Below are 21,955 nucleotides of genomic sequence, written 5' to 3'. Positions count from 1 at the left end.
ACAGAAAGAGCCATGATGCGGCTTCAGGGGTTATAGCACTTTATGATGCAGAGGGGAAGCTAGTATGCAAGAAAGGGTTCAAATTGGATGCGCACAGTAATAATGAGGCTGAATATGCAACTTTGGAAGCTGGATTACACATTTTTTTGAAGAATGGGATTAGAAGGTTGAGCATAAAAGGTGATTCCTTGTTAGTTGTGAATGAAGTTTTGGGTGCGTGGAAGAGCAAGAACACCTCATTGAAGGAAATCTGTTTCAAAATAAAAGGCATGTTAAAAAAGTTTGAAGCATGGAGCATTAGACACATTGAATGGTCTCTAAATGGAGAGGCACATGAAGCAACTCAAAGCATGATTGGGGAGCTATTTGTGTTGAGGAACAATTCACCTCTTTATCATGGCCAAGAATGTTTGGCTCAAGAAGAGGAGTTTTTGTTAACAGGAATCATTCCAAAGGACATTCATAAGTCTAAGAAGTATGGTTTTGTGCATAGAGAATCCATGTACAAATTGATTGGTGATGTCTTGTACATGAAAGGGTCTGATCTGGTGTTCAGATGTGTACCTTGGCGGAAAGAGCTTTATAGAGTGTTGGAAGAGAATCATGAACCCGCATGTGGCGGACATTTTTCTCTAAAGATTACCTTCCATAAGATTTTGCAAGAGGGGTATGTATGGCCTAGTTTGCACAAGGATGTTCACCATTGGTGTAGGTATTGCAATTTGTGTCAATCATTTGGGAAAAGAGTGTTGAAGCCAGAACTACGAAAAACCATTATGGCCTTTGATGTGTTTGAAAAGTGGGGGATTGATGCAATAGGCCCGTTACCTATTACAAGCAGGGGAAAAAGTTATATTTTGACTGCAGTAGACTATCTCTCTAGATGGGCAGAGGCTATAGCAGTAAAAGAGATCACTGCAAAGGATGTGGAAATATTTTTTTATGATGAAATATGTTGCAAGTTTGGGGTGCCACTAGAGATACTTTCGGATAAGGGGCCAGGATTTAGAGCTAAACTGCTAGACTTTTTATGCGCAAAGATGAAGATTTGGCACCAGCATACCACTCCTTATTACCCACAATGTAATGGCTTAAATGAAAGATTCAATGGTGAGTTGGTACAAGTTATTTCAAAGGTGACAGAGCACCAAGTAAAGAATTGGGATTTTGAATTGCCTAGTGCATTATGGGCTTACCGTACTTCGGTGAAGACAGGTACAGGGTTTAATCCATATCATTTGGTATATGTAAAGGAAACACTATTTCTTGTGGAAGTGGAGTTGCCTGCACTCAAGATGTTAGAGAAGCTTCTTGGGCCGCCTAGTGATGCATTCAAAGAGAGGCTCTTATAGTTACAAGAGGTTCAGCTGGATAGGATGAGTGCATTGGAACATTATGGGCAAATTCAAGATAAGGATTTGACAAAGATAAATGAAAAGGTCAAAAGTAAGGGTATCAAGAAGCATGACTTGGTTTTGTGCTACGACAGTAAGCTGGAAAACACCTTCCAAAAGAAGTTTCAAGTTAAGTGGGAAGGCCCTTTTAAGGTGGTCGAGTGTTTCCCATATGGTACATATCAGCTTGCTAGCCTGGATGGGATTTTACATAAGTCAAGGGTAAATGGATTGCGTCTTAAATTGTATCATGCTAGATTGATGATGGTGGAGCAAGATGAGCTGTCTCCTGCATCGCCTTCATAATCTCAATTGTAATAGTCTACCATGATGAAAAAAATCCACTTCTTGGTTGATAGCAGGGAGAGCTGTATGATGTTGTATGTCTGCATGTCCTTGTGTATACTACACTACTGCTGTCTTCTATTTATTTTTATCATAACTTCTACAAACGAACTCAATACAGAGCAATCTAGGTACTCAAAACATCGGGAATACATCTGGTCTACAAGGCATCGTGGACAGGATTACGAAAAACGTTTTTCTTTGGCTGAAAACACAACTTTTAGGTCACAACTCATAAAACCTCTGTTTTTTGATCTCCACTACTTTTTCAACTTATTTTAAGCCTACCCATGCATTTTAAGCTAAATCACATAAATATTAAATACTGATATTAATAAAATCTCAATTTTACTGTTCATAAACAGACTATCTGTTATTCATTAATCTTTATCAAATACGTCTTCAGTGTATTATTTTTAAAAAAGAATATATGTTCTCCTTAATATCTCAAACTCATTCAACAATCTTTCAAATCGTGCTAAACGAAAGATATGCCCTACTACATTCTTTTCGACTTTAAGAACTTCAAAGATTAATCCTATTACACAACACAACCATCAACAAACAGCTCAATAATCTCAAATGTAGATCAATTGTTGTATATATCTACGTTCAGAGTAACACCAAGTCATTTGCTGATAAACAATGAAGTTACTACAGAAATAGAAGCACAAAAATAACGAAAGTCACATTAAGATGAAGAGGGCATAAAGTATGCATCTCTGTACTCTTAAAATGACGAACGTTAATCTTTGTGCTTCTATGTAGAATAATCAACAATGACTTAATTTAAGATTGTAAATTTTATAGGCCACTCTGAAGTGAAAGGTGTAGCATCATGCGTACTACACTCCACGAGTCGACCTCTAATCCTAACTCATCTCTATGGTGAGAGGTATACTACTACACCATACGAGTGAGAATCTAAATTTACCCTAAGTCTTCTGTGCAGTGAGTCATATGACTACACACCACGTGAAAGGAGACTATATTCTACACACTTCTGGAGCGAGCCATATGACTACACACGATGAAGTGGCCTACGACCTGCAAGCCAACTTTACGGTGAGAGTCGAAACTACTACATCACACAAGTCTGGCACAACACAAAAAAAAAGTTAGTATTTACTGAAAATTAAAAAATATACCTGAAAACCGCTTTAAACTGATGGGGCCATCGCTATCTGCTACTCTCTCAAAAGCTCCAAGGTGTGCTAACTTCCAAAAGCTCCAGAATGGTTTTCGATCGAAAACGGCGATAGTTGTATATATATAGGCATTTTCGATCGCGATATTTTCCGTTCGAAAAAGTTTTTGATCGAAAAATATCTCGATCGAAAACTCCTCTTTTTTTTTTATATACAAATCACCCCCACATTTTCACCCTCACCCTCGGGGAAAAGAAAAAAATTGATTTCTACTTTCTTAGTCACGTTTATATATATTGTTGTCATTTACTTGCATACCTTTTCCTCTTTCACCCAAAATAAGACAAAAGAGGGACCATATTAGATGATTCCAATATCTTTTTTCATATCCATAATTTTTTCTTATTATGTACTCATAATTCTAACACCCTGTGCTCATTGAGGTAAAATCCATGAATGGTCCATACACTAGTCCCACCATGTATATATTTCTTATTTCATCAATAATCCTCCTCCATGCATGTGTAAAGGTAACTTGGATGCATTGTGCAAATTTAACAAAGGAGGGGGCCAGTAAAAGACTTTCGCAGCATAAAAAACAGGTTTTTTGGTGAGATTTTTGGCGCCTATCTCCGCTCAGAATTTAAAGATGTGGTCAACAAAGAAAATGTAGCCCATAAGCTGAATAATCACCTCAAATTTTTTCATGATTTTTGGAGCTACCACCGGTGAGATAGGATTTTTTGAGTGGACCCCTCTCTACCCACTTTTCTCACAAAGTAACCCATAGTCTTCTCTCACCTGCTTTCCCACTTCCACACACACACACACTCATTCCTCTGAATCCCTCACTTAAAGTTGTACCTTCCATGGTTTCTCTCACCTTGTTCACCATTAACCTCCCCTCTTACATCCATAGCTCTCATATGAGCTCTACATGTACATACACCATCTCTATGTCTCCCTCTATTATCTCCAAAGTATAATTCCATCTTACCCCTTATCTATATACATAAAATTCAGTATGTAAACCATGCTTAACCTCTGCAAACTGGGAGATCTCATCAACCAAATTGTCATTTTCATTGCAATAATCAACCTTGGCGACGGTGGCATAAAGAAGAGAAGAAGAAGAAGAGGATCGATAGTCATTTTGAGAACCTACACAAGTAAGTCCAAAACTTCTTCAAGCTTCACCATCACAAGGATTTCCTCACTTTATTCAAACATCTTAATTCAACCATCCACCTCATTCTACCCATTGTAAATATAAAATTAAATTTCTAGTGATTACTAACACTAACCACTAACACAAAATAGCCATTGACCTAACCATAAAAGACACCTCACCTCAAGACATGTGCATAGTAACTCTCTCTCTCTCTCTCTCTCTCTCTCTCTCTCTCTCTCTCTCTCTCTCTCTCTCTCTCTCTCTCTTTCCTCCCTAAAACTCTATTTTCACCTTATTTACCATCAATAATGCTCTCTTTTGAGTCCACATCCATGACTCAAGCAGACAAAGAAGGCCCGCAATGTTTTGTTATTGAAAAAAGAAAATCCTGATTTGTTAGCTTGTAAATTAGGATTTCCAATAATCTTAATGAGGGGTCTCCAACCTATAAATAGGTCTCTCTCCTTCTTGTAAAACAACCTCCAATATCTCACATAGCACCCCAACACTCTATGCGTGAGGAGAGACTTAGGTGTAGCAACCATTTTGTGAGCTTCACATTGCAAGTGACAGAGCATGAGTTCAATTTCAAAACCACTTTTGTATATGCTCCTCCATCATCAATAAATTGAGTTTTGGTGCATCAAAGGCGTGATTCGACATTCAAATCTTTGTCCTTCCATTTATGCAATACGGTTTGGTGAATTCAAGGTGACTTGTCTATTTTGAGTTTCTATCGGTTGATCTTGTTCTAAAAGTGTTTTAGTATGTTTTCATTGCCAATTTTGTGTACATTGTAAGAGGGTATTGTGGTGAGAGGTCTCCCACACCCTAAGATAGTGTGTGTGTGTTGGCAAGGTTTAGGATTCACTAAGCCTTGAGTGAGTTTTCTACAAGCTCTACGATAGCATCATAACGAACCATATCCATTTTCAAGTCACAAATAAGGTATTACACAAGATCCATTTCTCTCTCTCTTCCCTTTTCTCTGGCTCTCTCTATTCCATTTTGTGTGTGTCTTGGCGTGAGGTTGCTTGTGTGTGTTTTGTGGCGCATCTTCTTGGTTGTGAAAAAATATCTCTTACGTCCTAGTTCTCATACAATAACTAGGTGGTGCCCCTATCTTGTTTGGGTTTGGCTATGGGTTTGTTGTTGTGTTTGTGCTTGTGGCTGCCCCAGCCCCAATTGAGCAGCACGGGAGCCTTGAGGGGTGTTTAGAGGTCGCCTCTCTTGTTGACCACCCCGGAATCCCTCAGTATATAACTTAAACTCATGTAAAAACTTAAAAAAAGTTCAGCCAAACTCCACAATTTTGCTGGTTTGAGCTCGTTGTGCCTTCTTGATGGTTTCTGTTGCAGGTTTTTGCCCTCATCTTGCCTCCTCTACGTGTAGATTCAAATTTGTTCATCTTCAGCTTTCTCGCCATTCATTTTTCAAGATTTCTCTCAAGCTTTAAAGTGTCCCAATTGGAGTTGTTCTCTTCAGGTTATGACTAGTTCTCTACAGGGTTATGGCTATGGCATCCTAGTGACAAATTGTGTGCAGAAAGATTCGGAGGGCATGTATGTATGAATTGTGGAAGTGATGTCGAAGTTGTGGGTTTGTGATGTTCAATTGTGAAAGGGGAGGCTCTTTTTTTCATATGCATTGGTTGGCGTGTGTTGTAAATCCATGCTTTGAGAGGGTTTTGCTCCTATGTGACATAGTCTCTTGGACAGCCAGTAAATTCCCAAGGGGACTACCCTTGTTGAACTTGTGGTGTTTCAAAGGGATTTCCAAAAATTTTGGTGTTCTTGTAGTGCTCTTGGGTGACATCGCTATAGAGGTGTTCCAGTTTTCTTATGAACTTGGTACCTGCTTTAGTATATGAGTTTGACATACAACCTCATGACATTGTATTTTCTACCATATGCAGCTTAGTGTTGTGGATTATATGGAAGGCTCACTGTGCTCAGGTTCTGGGTGGTCTTCCCTCTCATGTTACCACTACTTTGACTGCAATTTGGTCAAAGCTTTTGCATACCTTGTGTAGCCAATGGGATTTTTCAACAAGTCTCTCTAGGGCAGTAGAGAGAAGGAGATGTTAATTTCTTCGACCATGGGTGCATACTAAAGTTCACTTTAGTATGGATACCGACACTATCATGTGGAATTATGCCTCTCCACGATGGTTTATTCATCATTCTTCTCAGTTTCCACCTTGATGTAGATTCAACCTTACCACTGATCATCCACAATTTGTACCTCTCGAAGAGCATCTCTAGAAGTCTTTATGTACTTAGTATAAAGAAATTGTTCTTCCGTGCAAGGAGGGAGGGAGTGAGGGTTTCAATTTTCTTGGTTGAGCACTTCTCGGAGATGGCCCACACAACATTGTGGTATCGGCCTTCATTCGGATTCATGGAGTTTACAGCAGGCTTCGTCAGGCCAAGCGGCTCCTCTGTTCCCCTTGTTGGCTACCTTTTCGGGTGTAGCCACAACTCTCCTCGGTTCTTTATCGGCTGCTTATCACCCATCCTTATTGTTTTTGGGATCTGTTTCTTCTTATCAATCTGCGGTTTTAGGTAGCCTTGGCTACCCCCTTACCATCTATTGGAGGATCCCTATTTTGATAGTATTGAGGTGCCTATTTTTCAGAGGTTGCTGTGGAACCACTCTCATCTTGGCTCTTCATTGGTTCCAAGAGCACTTTTTACCCTCATTAGGAGAGGTTCTTCCCCCCTTGTTTTTTCATCTTTGTAGCCTGCAGGCATTAGCCTCTAGTTATTATAGTTATGGGCCTTAATTAGTCTCTTACACGTTTTATGCCATTTGGCAGCCTTGTACTTTGCCTTCAGGCGGTTGTATCAGGGGGGGGTTCCTCAACTGAGCCTAGAGGACGGACTATTGATGGTGATCAGCCAGCCTTGACAAATCGACAAAGGCAGAGACAAAGGTAGAGGCAACGAGAGAGAGAGAGAGAGGCAGTGAGGCAAGAGCATGGTCAGCCTGTTCTTGTATATAGACGGAGATGGCTTGTCAGAGATGCAGAGCATATATACTACATACAAGTATGCTCCCAATTATTCTATAAATCATGCATATATGACTTAAGGACATCATCGAAGGCTAAGTGATTGTAACTCTTAGTTTGACCATCGGACTATGGGTGAAATGATTATGCCATGTTAATTGGGAATGCCATGTTAATTTTTTGTCAATATTTGAAGTGTTAACCAAAAGTGTTTATATGTTAACTTGTGGATTTTATACAAAATCAACTTACTATGCCTTTCTATATCACAGATATTGGGGTTACATACAAGATATTTTGATCCCTATGTATGTAAATATCATTAAAAAATCCCAAAATTTTGAAAGTTTTGCTCAATTTTTGTGGTCGTTTGTAATAAAGATAGCTTAAATGGAGTGATCCACCAAACATATAGATGAATTTTTAGTAATTTAATGAATTAGTGGATTCAATTTCTATTTTTTGTTGGATTTTTATTATTTTCTACTATTTTTACAACAAAATTGTCCAAAAATAGAATTAAATAGCAATTAGACTTAGCTGGAGAAATTGGATACACTCTAGTGATTAAGAAGATCTTGTCTAATTTTGATGATACAGACAAAAAGACCAAATTAAATTGACGGTGCTTGATTACACGGTGTGAGCGGGATGAAAACACACACAGCGCCTCTATAACGACCCGACACACACTCTTGGAAAGATACACACACACACTATGGGGCACCACTCGGCTTAGACAACACACCTGGCCGAGACAGGGAACACACCTCTGGAGTGAGAGGAGAGAAACTATCCACTTGTCCACTTCACACAGACACACACACCCAAAAAACTCAGCTCAAAAGAGGAGAATTTCTGATATTTAGATACAATTGAGCTTGGGCCAACACAAATGGGGCAAATAGCTCACACAATATGGGTAAAAGAAGCCAGATACAATCACAAATTGGAGAAGAAACTTCGCTCATAGGAGAAACTTACATAGAAAAATAGCAGGAAAAGAGTGAGGAATTTGGAAAAATGGACAGCGCCATCGCGTCCGGAACGGCCCAAAACCCCAGTCTACAATGTCAAAGTGCTCAAATCCGACCTCGGATGAGCAGTTTACGGCCAAAACAGGCTCCAAAATGAGCAAAAACACAGCTGCGGCTGTTCCTCCTCTCTTCGCCACGTTTTTTCTGGTCTTCTCTCAGTTTTTTCAGTTCCCACACTTAGATTTTTTAGTTGGGCACCCTTGGCCTTTTAGATGACCTCAAACGGACCCCGAACAGGCCAAAAACTGACCTCGCAGTGCATAGTTGTCACCTTTTTGCATCATTCGCACATCTGGCACTCAGCTTTTTTCCAATAATGCACCTCGCCACCACGTGAAGTGGCCCCAAAAAAAGTTCCTCATGATGAACTTTCTGCATAATTCTCACAAGCAAACACCCACGTTGTGTCCGTCCTCATCTGCGTGCAAATATTGACCTCGTTCGCCCTCCTGACGCCACTAGATGCCATCTGACGGACCTGCTGACCTCAGGTCGTCGGCCCGCGGATAGCTTCCTCGAGAAGTTCAAAGACCAGCCAAGAACCTGTCCTTCTTCATCATGTCAGGCGGAGGTACCTGTGGTGCTAAAGCCTTGCACATTCGCTCCCATGCCAGTGAAAACTTACGTATGTACGCATCTACTGGCTCACCTTCCTTCTGCACCAAACCTTGTACTTCTTGCCACACTTTGTCAGGGTCTTCTATCTTCACAAATTCCACTTCCAATCCATGCCTTAGATTGTCCCAACTCAATCTTATAGGTAGATCAGCCATACGCAACTCCTCTGCAAATGCTTTGGACCAAGCTCGTGCATCACTCTTCAAACAAATTTGGAGAAGGCGTAACATTTGCGTAGGGTCATGAATCTGGTTGCTAATGCAGGCAACCTCCATATTTTCCAAAAATTCTTCCACATCTTCATCACTTCTTCCATGAAACTCCGGATAAGAGAAAGCCATGGCTACCCAAGTTTAATGCTTTGAGAACCCCTTTGAACACACGTGCAAGAACCCACAACTTTTGACTGACTCAATCCCCAGAAACCTCAATGGAGCTCAACTTTGGATAAGGACAAACACATGCACATCAAATGAGTTTTCATAGTTGATCATTGGAATTACAATAGGCAAAGGACATTTGAGGATCTCTCTTAATCTTCTTGGCCCAAACATAAAGACTATGCGCTGCTGGAAAAAGATCTTCCTAGACACATGAACATTAATCTGAATTCTTTGAGTTAAATGAAATGGAGTGAATTGAGGGCCATTTTGATCATCCATTAAAGCCAACCATGAAGCTCCCAAGAAGGCACACCTGACTCAACCTCTGATTTTGCCAAATTTCAGTAGCATAACAGCATAAATGGCTCAAAATACCAAAAATCCAGCCATCATATCTTGGGAAAATTTTGATAGAGTTTCCCCAGAAGTAGAGCAGTAGGAACCCAAAATATAGATTGTCTATGTATGCATAAACTGTCAACAATAGAACCCGAGCATCAAGTAGGACTCACTAGTACATAGCCTATGGCGAGGTCACGAAAAGGGTGCTCCAGCTACCTGTATCACCGAAAGGATCTCCACATTTGAGAATCCCCCAGCTCAATAAAAACCTCACGCTATCGACCCTCACACGAAGGCTAATGCAAATCGCATATAGTCAAGTCTTAGAAATGACTATCTTCCAGACCAAGTCTCAGAAATGGCTGGGACTGCCAAATACAACCAAGTATGGCTCCACAAATGCGTACAATGGCAGTTTCCACAAGTAACGTACAATTCAACAGACAATGCGCTCAAATAGGCGCCAAGTGATGCATTCCCACAACAACTGCAAGTGACATCACTGCTAGTATATCGCTGTACTCCAGCTACCTGTACCTGTGTGAATCACCTGTACCCGTACCTGTACCTGTGTGAATCACCTGTACCCGTACCTGCACCTGTGACCGTAACCTGTAACCTGTAACGTGTAATCTGCAACCTGCAACCTGTAACCCCGAATCTCGAAGCTTGAAGCTCGACGCAGAAGGTACTCGAAGAAGATCCTCCGTGGGGGCACCAAAAGAATGTGAGCGGGATGAAAACACACACAGCGCCTCTATAACGACCTCACACACACTCTTGGAAAGATACACACACACACTATGGGGCACCACTCGGCTTAGACAACACACCTGGCCGAGACAGGGAACACACCTCTCGAGTGAGAGGAGAGAAACTATCCACTTTTCCACTTCACACAGACACACACACCCAAAAAACTCAGCTCAAAAGAGGAGAATTTCTGATGTTTAGATACAATTGAGCTTGGGCCAACACCAATGGGGCAAATAGCTCACACAATATGGGTAAAAGAAGCCAGATACAATCACAAATTGGAGAAGAAACTTCGCTCATAGGAGAAACTTACACAAAAAAACAATAGGAAAAGAGTGAGGAATTTGGCAAAATGGACAGCGCCATCGCGTCCGGAATGGCCCAAAACCCCAGTCTACAATGTCAAAGTGCTCAAATCCGACCTCGGATGAGCAGTTTACGGCCAAAACAAGCTTCAAAATGAGCAAAAACACAGCTGCGGCTGTTCCTCCTCTCTTCTCCACGTTTTTTCTGGTCTTCTCTTAGTTTTTTCAGTTCCCACACTTAGATTTTTTAGTTGGGCACCCTTGGCCTTTTAGATGACCTCAAACGGACCCCGAACAGGCCAAAAACTGACCTCGCAGTGCATAGTTGTCACCTTTTTGCATCATTCGCACATCTGGCACTCAGCTTTTTTCCAATAATGCACCTCGCCACCACGTGAAGTGGCCCCAAAAAAAGGTCCTCATGATGACCTTTCTGCATAATTCTCACAAGCAAACACCCACGTTGTGTCCGTCCTCATCTGCGTGCAAATATTGACCTCGTTCGCCCTCCTGACGCCACTAGATGCCATCTGACGCACTTGCTGACCTCACGTCGTCGGCCCACGGATAGCTTCCTCGAGAAGTTTTACACGCTACCAACTCCTCCTTATTGTAGAAAAACACAATGGTACTAGTAACGATGAAAATCGATGCACTATGTACATGGTGTCCTACCTGTACACATGTGGGCCCCACGTAACCACCTGGCTCTGGAAAATGGGCAATCCTTTATTTGATGCACCATGCATGTATATGTACATATGCGCAATCCCTTGCTCCAAAAAACTCCTGACAACGGGTATGGGAGAGTTTTTCCTATGGGGTCTAGCTATAGATAAACTACGTATGCCAAAACTAGCTTCATTTTCACATATCACTACTTGGAGAGAGCTCCCGAAGACCTATTTCTACGTCCATTTGAAGAATTCTAGCGAACCACCATATACCATTCTATACCAAATATGTATGGTCAATTATTAACTCATTAATGAGCTTGTTTTATCATGGTGATGTTAGTTAGAGTATTGTAAGGCTGTGAGATTTGTTGCACCTATTATGGGGGAACACCCTCTCCACATCAATACACCTATGTGGACAAACCCATGTGATTACACCTATGTGGAATCCTGGTGTGTAGCCTAGTTGGCAATTCATATGACATAATTAGTGGTTTGTGCTATCATGCCAATCTCAGGCTTTAAAAGGAGCTTGTGTATTCACTGTAATCAAGCAATCAATCCATTTAGTCTACTTATGTCTATACTTTTTCCCAATCTCTATTATCATTGTAATTAACATGTCATTACCATAAATGCATCTCTCCATTATCTCCCTTAATCTTTTCAATTTGTATTAAAGCTTATGGAGGTGATTAGCATTTTTTAATTATCATAAGATCCTAGTCATAACCCTCTATACTAGATGTTATGGGTCCTCTCTTGCTCACAAAATTGATCAATTGCTTTGCATTTGTATTTTTTTAAGATTAGCACGAACTTATTTCCTAATTAACTTGTAATTGTGGGATATGTTCATTGGACTAGCCCATCTAGCCACTACTCCCATTATGAGCTTTATTAGGTAAGCAATTAGTGTAGTTTATCTCTCCAAATAAGATCACTAATTGAGCATTCTCAATCTATTGATTTCTCACTCTCCAAGCTTGATCTCCTTGCATTAGTCATGTTTGGCAAATACTCTCTTCACCAGCTCTCCATAGATCCCCAAGCTTTGGATTTGGTAACCATTAGCCCATTCAATTGATCCCTTGATCCCTTGCTAAAACAAGATGTGTGCAACACTGCCTATGATAATTTTGATTTACTTTTATTGGGGTCATTGACACAAGAAAAGTCTCTTGGGCTAGCAATAGCACATGATCTCTAAGCTTGGCATGTGGTGGTGCACTATTTTTAGTGTAGAGAGAGTGGATAGACTTGTGAAACATGCTCAATTGTAGCCTATAGCCTTTATCATATTGGGCCTCCTTCTCATGACGGGCTTCCCTTTTTTATGAATTGGGTGGACAACTTTGGCCCTATTCCAGTCTTCCACCCACGTACCTAGCCATTTCCCTTGTACTTGCATATCCAAGCCTTGACTCTTGCATTTGCACTCTAATTTTCCACTCACATGCTCCAAAGGTCTAACCCCTTTTTCCTAAAAGGGATTTGCATCCGCCAAAAGGTTTCAAACCCTTTTGCTTAAAGGGGACTCCCACCATAGCTTGTACACTAAGCGCCAAAGGGCATTCCTTTTCCACAATTGTAATCATCGATTAGAGACTAGACATTACTCAAATAGATGGGTAAGACCTTCTCCACATTGCACTCTAGCTAACCATGGGGAAAGAAGCATTGACCATTTTTTATGGAAAAGGATTCCATATGTAGATAATCAAAACGGAATGAACAAGAAATTATGGTCCACATTCAAGCCATCATGAGGGGGGGGAGAGGATCAAGGCTAGATGGCTACAACATAAGATGAACAAGCATTAGGAATCCTTCTCATAGTAGTAGGGGACAACTAAATCCACTATCTAGATGAGTGCACTACTTCCTATGATGCATAGATCACACTAGAGAGAAACCTTTGCGCCATAGCCAAACACTTCAAAATTTCTCTCAAAATGCAGCTCTATGTCTCAATGTGGAACCAGGAGAATATCTTCCCTCTCTTGCAAATAGAATGAAGAGCATTTGCACCCAATTGGCATACATTAAGTGCGTGGTGGAAAATGAAGTCCAAGAAGACATTCTACTTAAAGCCATACAAAATATGAAATACAGTCAAATTATCATTATACTCAAAGACAGTGAGATTGTTCGCAACCTATCAACTTTCTCCAAAAGAATGAGAAGAAAATCAAATGAAATTTGAAAGAAACAGTGGAGCTTTTGTGGTGTCTTCCAATCGCTTCACCAAAAAGAGCTAGAAATATACACATTGTGGCTACACCAACCATCTTTGCAAAAATTGCAATTTGCAACAAGATAAAACCATGTAAAATCTATGGAAAGAATAAGCATGATACAAAATATTGCAGATTCAAATATAAGCCACAACAAACCACCAATCATAAAGAGCAATACAAAGACAGAGGAAAAGGTAAAATCAATCGTGTTGCCACTGAAGATGATTTTGATGATAACAACTCCATGAGTATAGTCTACACCAATTTATTGTAAAACAAACAAAAAACACTCTATGTCTTGTACTCCTACCACCTATCTATGTCTTGTACCCCTAGGACCTATCCATGCTCCAAGGGAAGGCTTGTGCCTCACCAATGTGAAATTTGAGTGGAGGAATGTGAGTGCAACAAATCTATAAGGGGGGATGGGGTTGTAAGGGTGTGAGTTTTTTTTCACCTATTATATGGAACACTCTTTCCACGGCATTTTACCTATTTGGACAAATCCATATGACTACACCTATGTGGAATTCCAGTGTGCAGCCTAGTTGGCATCCATATGACATAATCCATGATGTGTGCTAGAATGCTACAAAAGGAGATTGTGTGGTCACTCTCATCAAGCAATCAATCCATCTACTGTACTTGTGTCCATACTCTAACCTAATCTCTATTATCATTGTAATTAGCATGTCATTAGCATGAATGCATCTCTTTGTTATCCCCCTTAAACCTTTCAAGTGCTTTGAGAAACTCTAAGTCATCTAGGCCATCTTAGAGTAGAAGGACACAAACTAGAGTGTAGCAACCAACCTACTAAACTAAACTTGAAGGAGACCATAGCATAAACTTATAGAACACTTGCATAGTTTCAAAAGATTGTCTGGTGGGGGTCCATAGGGGTGGCTACAAAATAATCCAGATGTTTGCAAAATTTCCAAATAGAGAACCGATTTCAAAGAGGGCTTCTACATAGTATCTACAACCAAGAAAAACTCCAAAGAAAGTCTATGGTATCAAAAAATGGCTCAAAGAAATAGAAAAGCATAATTTTTGACCCCCAATGATAAATTAACGCCAAACTAGCTTAAATTTGACATTGTAAGTTTAAACAATGTATTAAGCCAGGTGGGCCGAGACAATGTAGTGGCAGACGCTCTAAGTCAAATACCAAAGATCAATTCGCTCTTGTCCACGGAACTTCGTAGTGAATTTTTAGATTCTCTTAAGGGCAAATATGAACATGATGAAGCATATTCCAAAGTGTGGAGCCATGTTCAAAAGAGGGATCCTTCTCACTCCAATGACGGTTTTGTACAATTAAGCTCCACACTTAGTTCTCCTTTATCAAGTGATGAACTAGAGTGATGGAAGCATTTTACCATTGACAATGGGTACCTACTCAACAAGGGGAGAGTTTGTGTACCGACGGACATGGACATTCGGCACCAAATTGTTATGAATGTTATGATAATCCAAGTGCAGGGCACCGGGGATTAGAAAAACTTATTCTCTCGTACGACGATAGTTTTACTGGCCAGGTCTACATGGCTTTGTTCAAGCTTATGTCTTGCACTGCCAAAAATGTGAAGTTAACAAGGTAGAGCGCCTGAAAGCAGGAGGACTCTTACATCCTTTGGAGATTCCCAATGGAAACTGGGAAAGCATCTCTATGGATTTTTTGTAGGTTTACCAACCACTATACAAGGTCATGACTCAGTATCAGTGGTCGTAAGCAGGTTGACTAAACTATGTAAGTTTGTTCCGACCAAATCAACGGTTAAGACACCACAACTAGCCAAGTTATTTGTGGACAATCTATACAAATTGTATGGTTTTCCAAGTAACATTGTTAGTGACCGTGATCCCAAGTTTAACAACCACTTTTGGAGAGCTGTATTTAAACGATTGGGTACACAACTAAACCTCAGTACAGCTGATCATCTAGAAACAAATGGTCAAACAGAACGGGCTAATCAGGTGCTAGAGGATATGCTGAGAGCATACGTCAGCAAGAAACACTCAGACTGGGAAGAATACTTACCTATTCTCGAGTTTCCCTAAAACAGTGCTAAGCATGTCACAACAGGTTTTAGTCCTTTCATGCTTATGTACGGGTTTCAACCTAGGTCACCAGTTACGGTGGGGTTGGCAACCAAAAAACTCCAACGAGTTAAGGATTTTCTCCAAGACCACATGGATATGCTGAAACTTGCTCATCAGAATGTCCAGCAAGCATAGGACCGGTATAAGAAGTATGTTGATGAGAAACGTCGGCAAGTTACCTTCAAAGAAGGGGAGGAAGTATTTTTATGTGTGGCAGAACATTTAGAAAGTCTGAAAACTGGGCTAATGCCTAAATTATCTCCCCAATATTGTCGGCCTTTCAAATTACTCAAGCGAGTAGGTGATCGGGCCTACAAACTATTACTACCTTCACATTTCTCGCATTCATCGGGTGTTTCATGTAAGCCATTTATGTAAGTGGTTACATGGGGACGACAATTGTCATTGAGCAACAAGTTTTGATTGAGTTCATTGAACCTCCTACTGTACCACATGAACCTGAACGTGTTCTTGATTATCATGAGTTGCGTACACGTCATCATGTACGCCAACAAGCCTTAATCAAGTGGAAAGACTAACCTGAAGAAGGTGCCACTTGGAAAAACATTAGAGTTCTTAAGAAGAAGTTCCCCACTTTTGTTTTCGAGGACGAAAACTCGTCTTAAGGGGGGAGTAAAGTCATGACACTGGCAAGGCCGGACTAGACAAGGGCAGGGCCGGGGTAGGTGGTGTGGAACAGGGAGTCCAACTAGGACAAAGGGCTAGGGGCTTGCGTATATAATGGGTGGTTGGGTGGTGGACTCTCAGGATCTAGCTTCCCTTGTCTTACAGCCATGCACCTCCTGATGGCGCCACCACCTTGACAAAATCCTCTCCTTTCACCTGCAGTCGCGTCATCTCTCATGCAACACTTTTTTCTATACTAACTCCAAGTTTTAGTTTAGTGAAAAAATCCACGTGTGGCATACTTTCCCATGCCATCAATACGCAATTTGAATCAATTACATTAAAAAAAGGGTGTTCAACTTACTTTTGCACTGCTTGCCTACTGAGAGTCCCCAAATAACGAGCTTCAAGCTTGCAAAAATCTTTGAACTCACCTAGCTTTAGCACCCGTTCTCCATACACCATGGCACCACCACTTAGGGTTTGAATATGCTAAATCCCTCTCAATGTAGACCTTTGACCTGTTATGTGTCACATCTGACAGACACATTATCTTAGCACCACGAATGACCTGTACAATGCCGCATTTGGCATACACATCCTAGCAGTAGAGTGTCTTGCATGTCCTGTAGACATCTCGATCAGAATCCCATTAATAAATCTCATAGCATTTGTATCCAGCAACCCTTGTCCCGCTCCCAACCGTGTGATATCAACATTTGCTCATGTCACCTGTGATAGCAAGAAACACTTGCAATTTCAACTAGAGAGTGCTCCATCTCTCTGTACCTGTCTCCTAGCTGCATCAAACACTTGCTCAAGGTCCCCGTCATTTTCTTGTAAACTACTATGTCTGGGCTTCTTGCACTTCCGTAGGCCGACCATCTTCAGTTGTACCATCATTGCCCACCCCCTCGGTAAGCATTGATGCTCAACCATAGAATTAATTAGATAAGAGATGATTGCATATTAGAAAACTGATACTTAGTATTTACATAAGTAGTAGATAGATAGAGAGAGATTTTATTAGCTGTAGAATCCCCTCGGATCAAACGGAAAGCCATGAGATGCCCCATGCGGGACGTCAGCTCCACCAGGATCAAATTGATGGCATTGAGAACAAACACTTGTCTGTAAAACATGTGGGAGCAATATATCCTCGGCACCCACAAACCTGTAAACAAGCCTCTCTGGTAGCCTCACATAGCATGGTTCTTCAATAACCTGTTTACATACGCATGCTTAATACCCAAAATGAGAGTATACACCCACATTGATTGTAAATCAACCTTCAAAAGTATACCTATCAACAACATGGCACAAACCTTCGATACCCTATCATCCCAAAGCAGAAGAGAGGGTTGCCCAACACCTTGGTCCACACAAGGCATCTCTATACCTGTCTCATACTGCTCTGTGACCACCTCATCTACATGCATAATATCATAAATATCATACCTTGAGGAAGTGGAGTCCGTCTCCCATGTTCTACCTCCATCGAAAGAGCTTTTTCCACTTTACTCATGCTCTTCCCGTGTCTCAAAATATGGAATCTCGTCCATCACTACTGCTTCAACCGTATCAATAAATCTCACTTGTCGGCCATGAGCACACCCCTCAGGGATTTGACCATCCATAGCTGAATCTGCCAAGATGTTTCCCTAGCTTGGAACCATCAGCACCTCTTCAACCACTAGATCTTTCTTGTGTGGCATCCGAGGCATAGGAATAACCCTTGTCTCTCTACAACCTCCACATCATCCTATATGGACTATCATAAAAAATCAAGGTATTCTTTGCATCCAAGTCCTAAACATCTTCCAAATATCGGTCAAGTTTCTATGATAAACCCTTCTAAATCCTAGCATGATTTTTGGATTTTGGTAACACTTGTTACTCATAAAGATTTTCACCTTGCTATAATGCTTTGGGATACATTTTTGTGTGATGTGTTGCACTCTTGTTAGGTTATAGCAACTCCATATCCACAGCTCAAATTATTCACCACAGAAATCCAAAAACATTTCTGCGTCTAGGTGCACTGCATAATAAACTTCATCTTTGTCCTCCACAAGACACATGTGCTGAGCCCAAGATGGCATAAAATCTCCATGTTTTGTTTCAACTGTCCTCAAAAGCAGTCCTTCAAGGTCCAAAACAAGCACTCTTTGATATTATTGACAAGAAGTGGAAGGTGACAAGGGTGATTGATATATATAACAAGGCCTTGGATGAGGCTCCTTGGGTGCTTCAAAACCTTCCTTCAAATCATGGCTACAGATAGTGGACCCACTTTCTCGTAGTGATGACTTTGCAATTGAAAAACAAGAATTTTTTTATGTTTCAAAGAATACAAATAGGTTCTACATAGGAAGGTGGGAAGAAAGGTGTCTACTCCGAACGTATCTCATGCGGAAGCATCAACTGAAAAAGAAGTTGAAGCCGTCCAACCTCCAGCACAGGAGTTAGCCACACACGCTCCAAATCCGGTAAGACAAATTTATAATTCTGCATTGCTATTCATGTTTGACTTGAGAATCTAAGCATAGGGAACCCCTTAAACTGTCCGAGACATATGATTCTATCACAAGAAACAAGCATATTTTTTCATAGATTAGTGAAAGAACTATTCGATAAAATGGTCACTGTTTGTCGAATTGTTATTGCTTAATAAATTGTTATTGTTTGATAAGTGGGTATTGATTGATATGATGAATTGGTTGATCATGTTGGAAGAATCATTTAAAGATAAGAATTGTTGAAAGAATATCTTTTGTTCCTCACGGTTAGCGGGATGCCTCGCGGGTAGTGGGATGCATGGCGGTTAGCAAGATGCCTTGCGGTTAGCGGGATGCCTCGCGGGTAGTGGGATGCTTGGCGGTTAGCAAGATGCCTTGCAGTTAGCGAGATAGGAAGGTTGCATAGTTCGCGGTTAGCGAAAAAATCCTCTGCAAAGGAGCTATGGGTTCGACAGAGAAAGTCCGCGGGTAGCGACAAACTCATGAGAAATTGGAAAGTTATTTTTTTTGAATAATAGTGCTATCTTCCGTAGGCCTTGTTTGAATTGTTTTGGTATTGTTTAAAGGGATGTATAAAAAAACATGTGTTTGGAATTAATTAAGGAACACTGTTTATATATGTTAAACAGTGTGGCAAAAAGTGTGAGTCTGGGGTGGAAAGTGGAGGCTGGCTTGGATTGCCAGTCAAGGATGGGTGGTCTTGATTAGTCGAGAAACTCTCCACTCCCTCTTATTAAGAGAAGCAAAATTAGAGACTCATCATGCCAACAGTCAAGACGTCCCAAATCTATGTGACACAGATTACTATTTAGTTTAAACTAGGTCTCATATCATACTTAAGGATTGTGGATGGCGGCCGTTCCTCTTAAAGGTGGGGAAAAAGGAGTTGTTCATGGATTCTAAATATGTTAATGGGATCTCATCGTTATGTTAGAAAACAGCTTCATTAGAATCCTAGATTATCGACCTGTCCTGTGGCGTATGACTCTTATAACCACGTGAACTATGGATAGAGGACTTCCTCTCTTCTGTTACTCGTATCTTTACTTTGTGGAAACAAAGTAGCGTGTCGTCAATGGAAAAGGAGAATAAAGGAAGGCCATCTATCAAAGTCGCCCCAATCTCCTCGAGGTTGGGGACCTCACATTAAGTCTCACTTTTGTGATCCAAATCTTGAGGTCTACTTAATGTGTTTGACCTTCTGGTATACTCAAATATGCAAGAATATCAATTTTTGTAGCAGGTGTAAATAATCATGATTATTACTTCAGCTATTCTTTTGCAAGTTTGTGTCCCAATCTTGACATAGATCTGTTAAGCAACTTAACTTAAGCTCCCAAGCCAAGTTTCATCAAGTTCAAATGGTCATTAGTTTTCTGTCCATAGATTGACTTTGCAAATTTGGACACAAATTTTCAATCCAGTGATCCAAATTGTACCAAATTTGATTTGTGGGCTAAGTATAACATGCTAAAACTAGTGTTATGTTGAGTTGGTCAAAAAAGTCAAGAAATTGGGTAGATGTAAATAATCATGATTATTTACTTCTGGAAAATTTTAGCATCCTTTGGTCAAGTGAGCATGTATACATGTCTATCACATCGATTTGAGCCTATGAATCAAGTTTCATTGAGTTTGAGCAAAACTTTTCCTGATTTACACTCAAGCTTCCAAAAGTCAGTATAGAATTTAGTTTTTACCCACTATTTTGTCAGTTTGGTGATCCAAATTCTATGGTCCTTTACAAAAGTTGTTTGTACACATGCAATGAGTCACTCGTATCAACCTTGGTTAGTTTTGAGCTGAAATTAAATAATCGCAATTATTTATTTTCGGCCCAACAAAAATCAGATCAAAAGAGGAAGATTTACAATGTTTAGATACAATTGAGCTTGGGACAACACCAATGGGGCAAATAGCTCACACAATATGGATGAAATATGCCAGATACAATCACAAATTTGACTAGAGGCTTCGCTCATAGAAGAAACTTACACAACCAAAATAGAAAAAAAAACAATGATAAATTTGTAAGAATGGACAGATCCATTGCGTCCGGAACGGCCCAAAACCCCAATCTACAATATCAAAGTGCTCAAATCCGACCTCAGATGGGCAGTTTATGGCAAAAACAGGCTCCAAAAACAGCAAAAATCGAGTTGCAGTTGTTCTTCCTCTTCTCTCCACTTTGTTTCTGGTGTTTTCTCAGGTTTTTGAGTTTCCACACTTCACTTTATCCCTTGAGTACCTTTGACCTTTTGATTGACCTCAAATGGACCCTGAACAGGCGAAAAAATGGTTACATACTGTGTTTTTGTTACCCTTCTACATCCATCCGCACACCTTGCACTCAACTTTTTCCATTAATGCATCTCGCAATCATGTGAAGTGGCCCCCAAATAAAGCTCTCATGATGACCTTTCTACATAATGCATAACAAGAAAACACTCCCGTTGTGTCCTCACTTACCACGTGCAAGTATTGACCCCATTCGACGTCCTGACGCCACTGGATGCCACTCAGCAACTTGCTTACTTCATGCATCAGCCCGGTGATAGCTTCTCATTATCATAGAAAAACAAATTGATATTTGTGATAATGAAATTAATGTATTATGTACACGATGTTGTCGTAGAGTTCCGCTTCCATGAAGGGAAAAAGATCCAAGAAATGTAAGCTAAGCTTATTTGAAGCCTGTACATTTAGTGAGCAGTGATAAGGGCTTGTTAACAGGCCAAGTTTAATGATTAATGTATGCCAGATGCGGCTTAAAAGGGCCAATTGATGCCTTAATGATTCAAAAAATGAGTATGTTTGAAGTGATCACAGATGAGAGATTATGATCTAGAACTGCTGTGCTTGAAGTGCTCTATCGGCCTATTTTTATGGCTCGTTGATTGGAGCTATGGAGAAGAAGTTATGGCAGTTTGAAGTTTGAGTTGATTTCAGATCCATACCAGATTGGCCAACTGCAGCTAAGGTGACAAAAATGAAATGAATGCATGGCCCTGAACTGCTCACTTTGTGGAGCGTGTCCGCCTTTTCATATCAGTGATTGGAGTTCTGATCGCCAAGATATTGGCCGTTAAAGATGCACCGGAGGTCAGTTCTGTACCAGTTCGCGGTCGGCTCGATCAGAGTGCTATCTGGGATTTTTTAGCTTCATCTAGGTTTTGAAATGCGGGAGCAGTAAGTGCTTGAGGAGTATCGTGTTCGAAATGTCGTCTCTTGGAATGCAATGTTTGCAGGATAAACCCAACAGAGGCAGGGCCAG

Source organism: Adiantum capillus-veneris, chromosome 14, assembly GCF_014529385.1.
Source record: "Adiantum capillus-veneris isolate H3 chromosome 14, ASM1452938v2, whole genome shotgun sequence".
Classification (NCBI taxonomy): Eukaryota; Viridiplantae; Streptophyta; class Polypodiopsida; order Polypodiales; family Pteridaceae; genus Adiantum; species Adiantum capillus-veneris.
The sequence above is the reverse complement of the archived record's forward strand: the minus strand, read 5'-3'. Positions refer to the sequence as shown.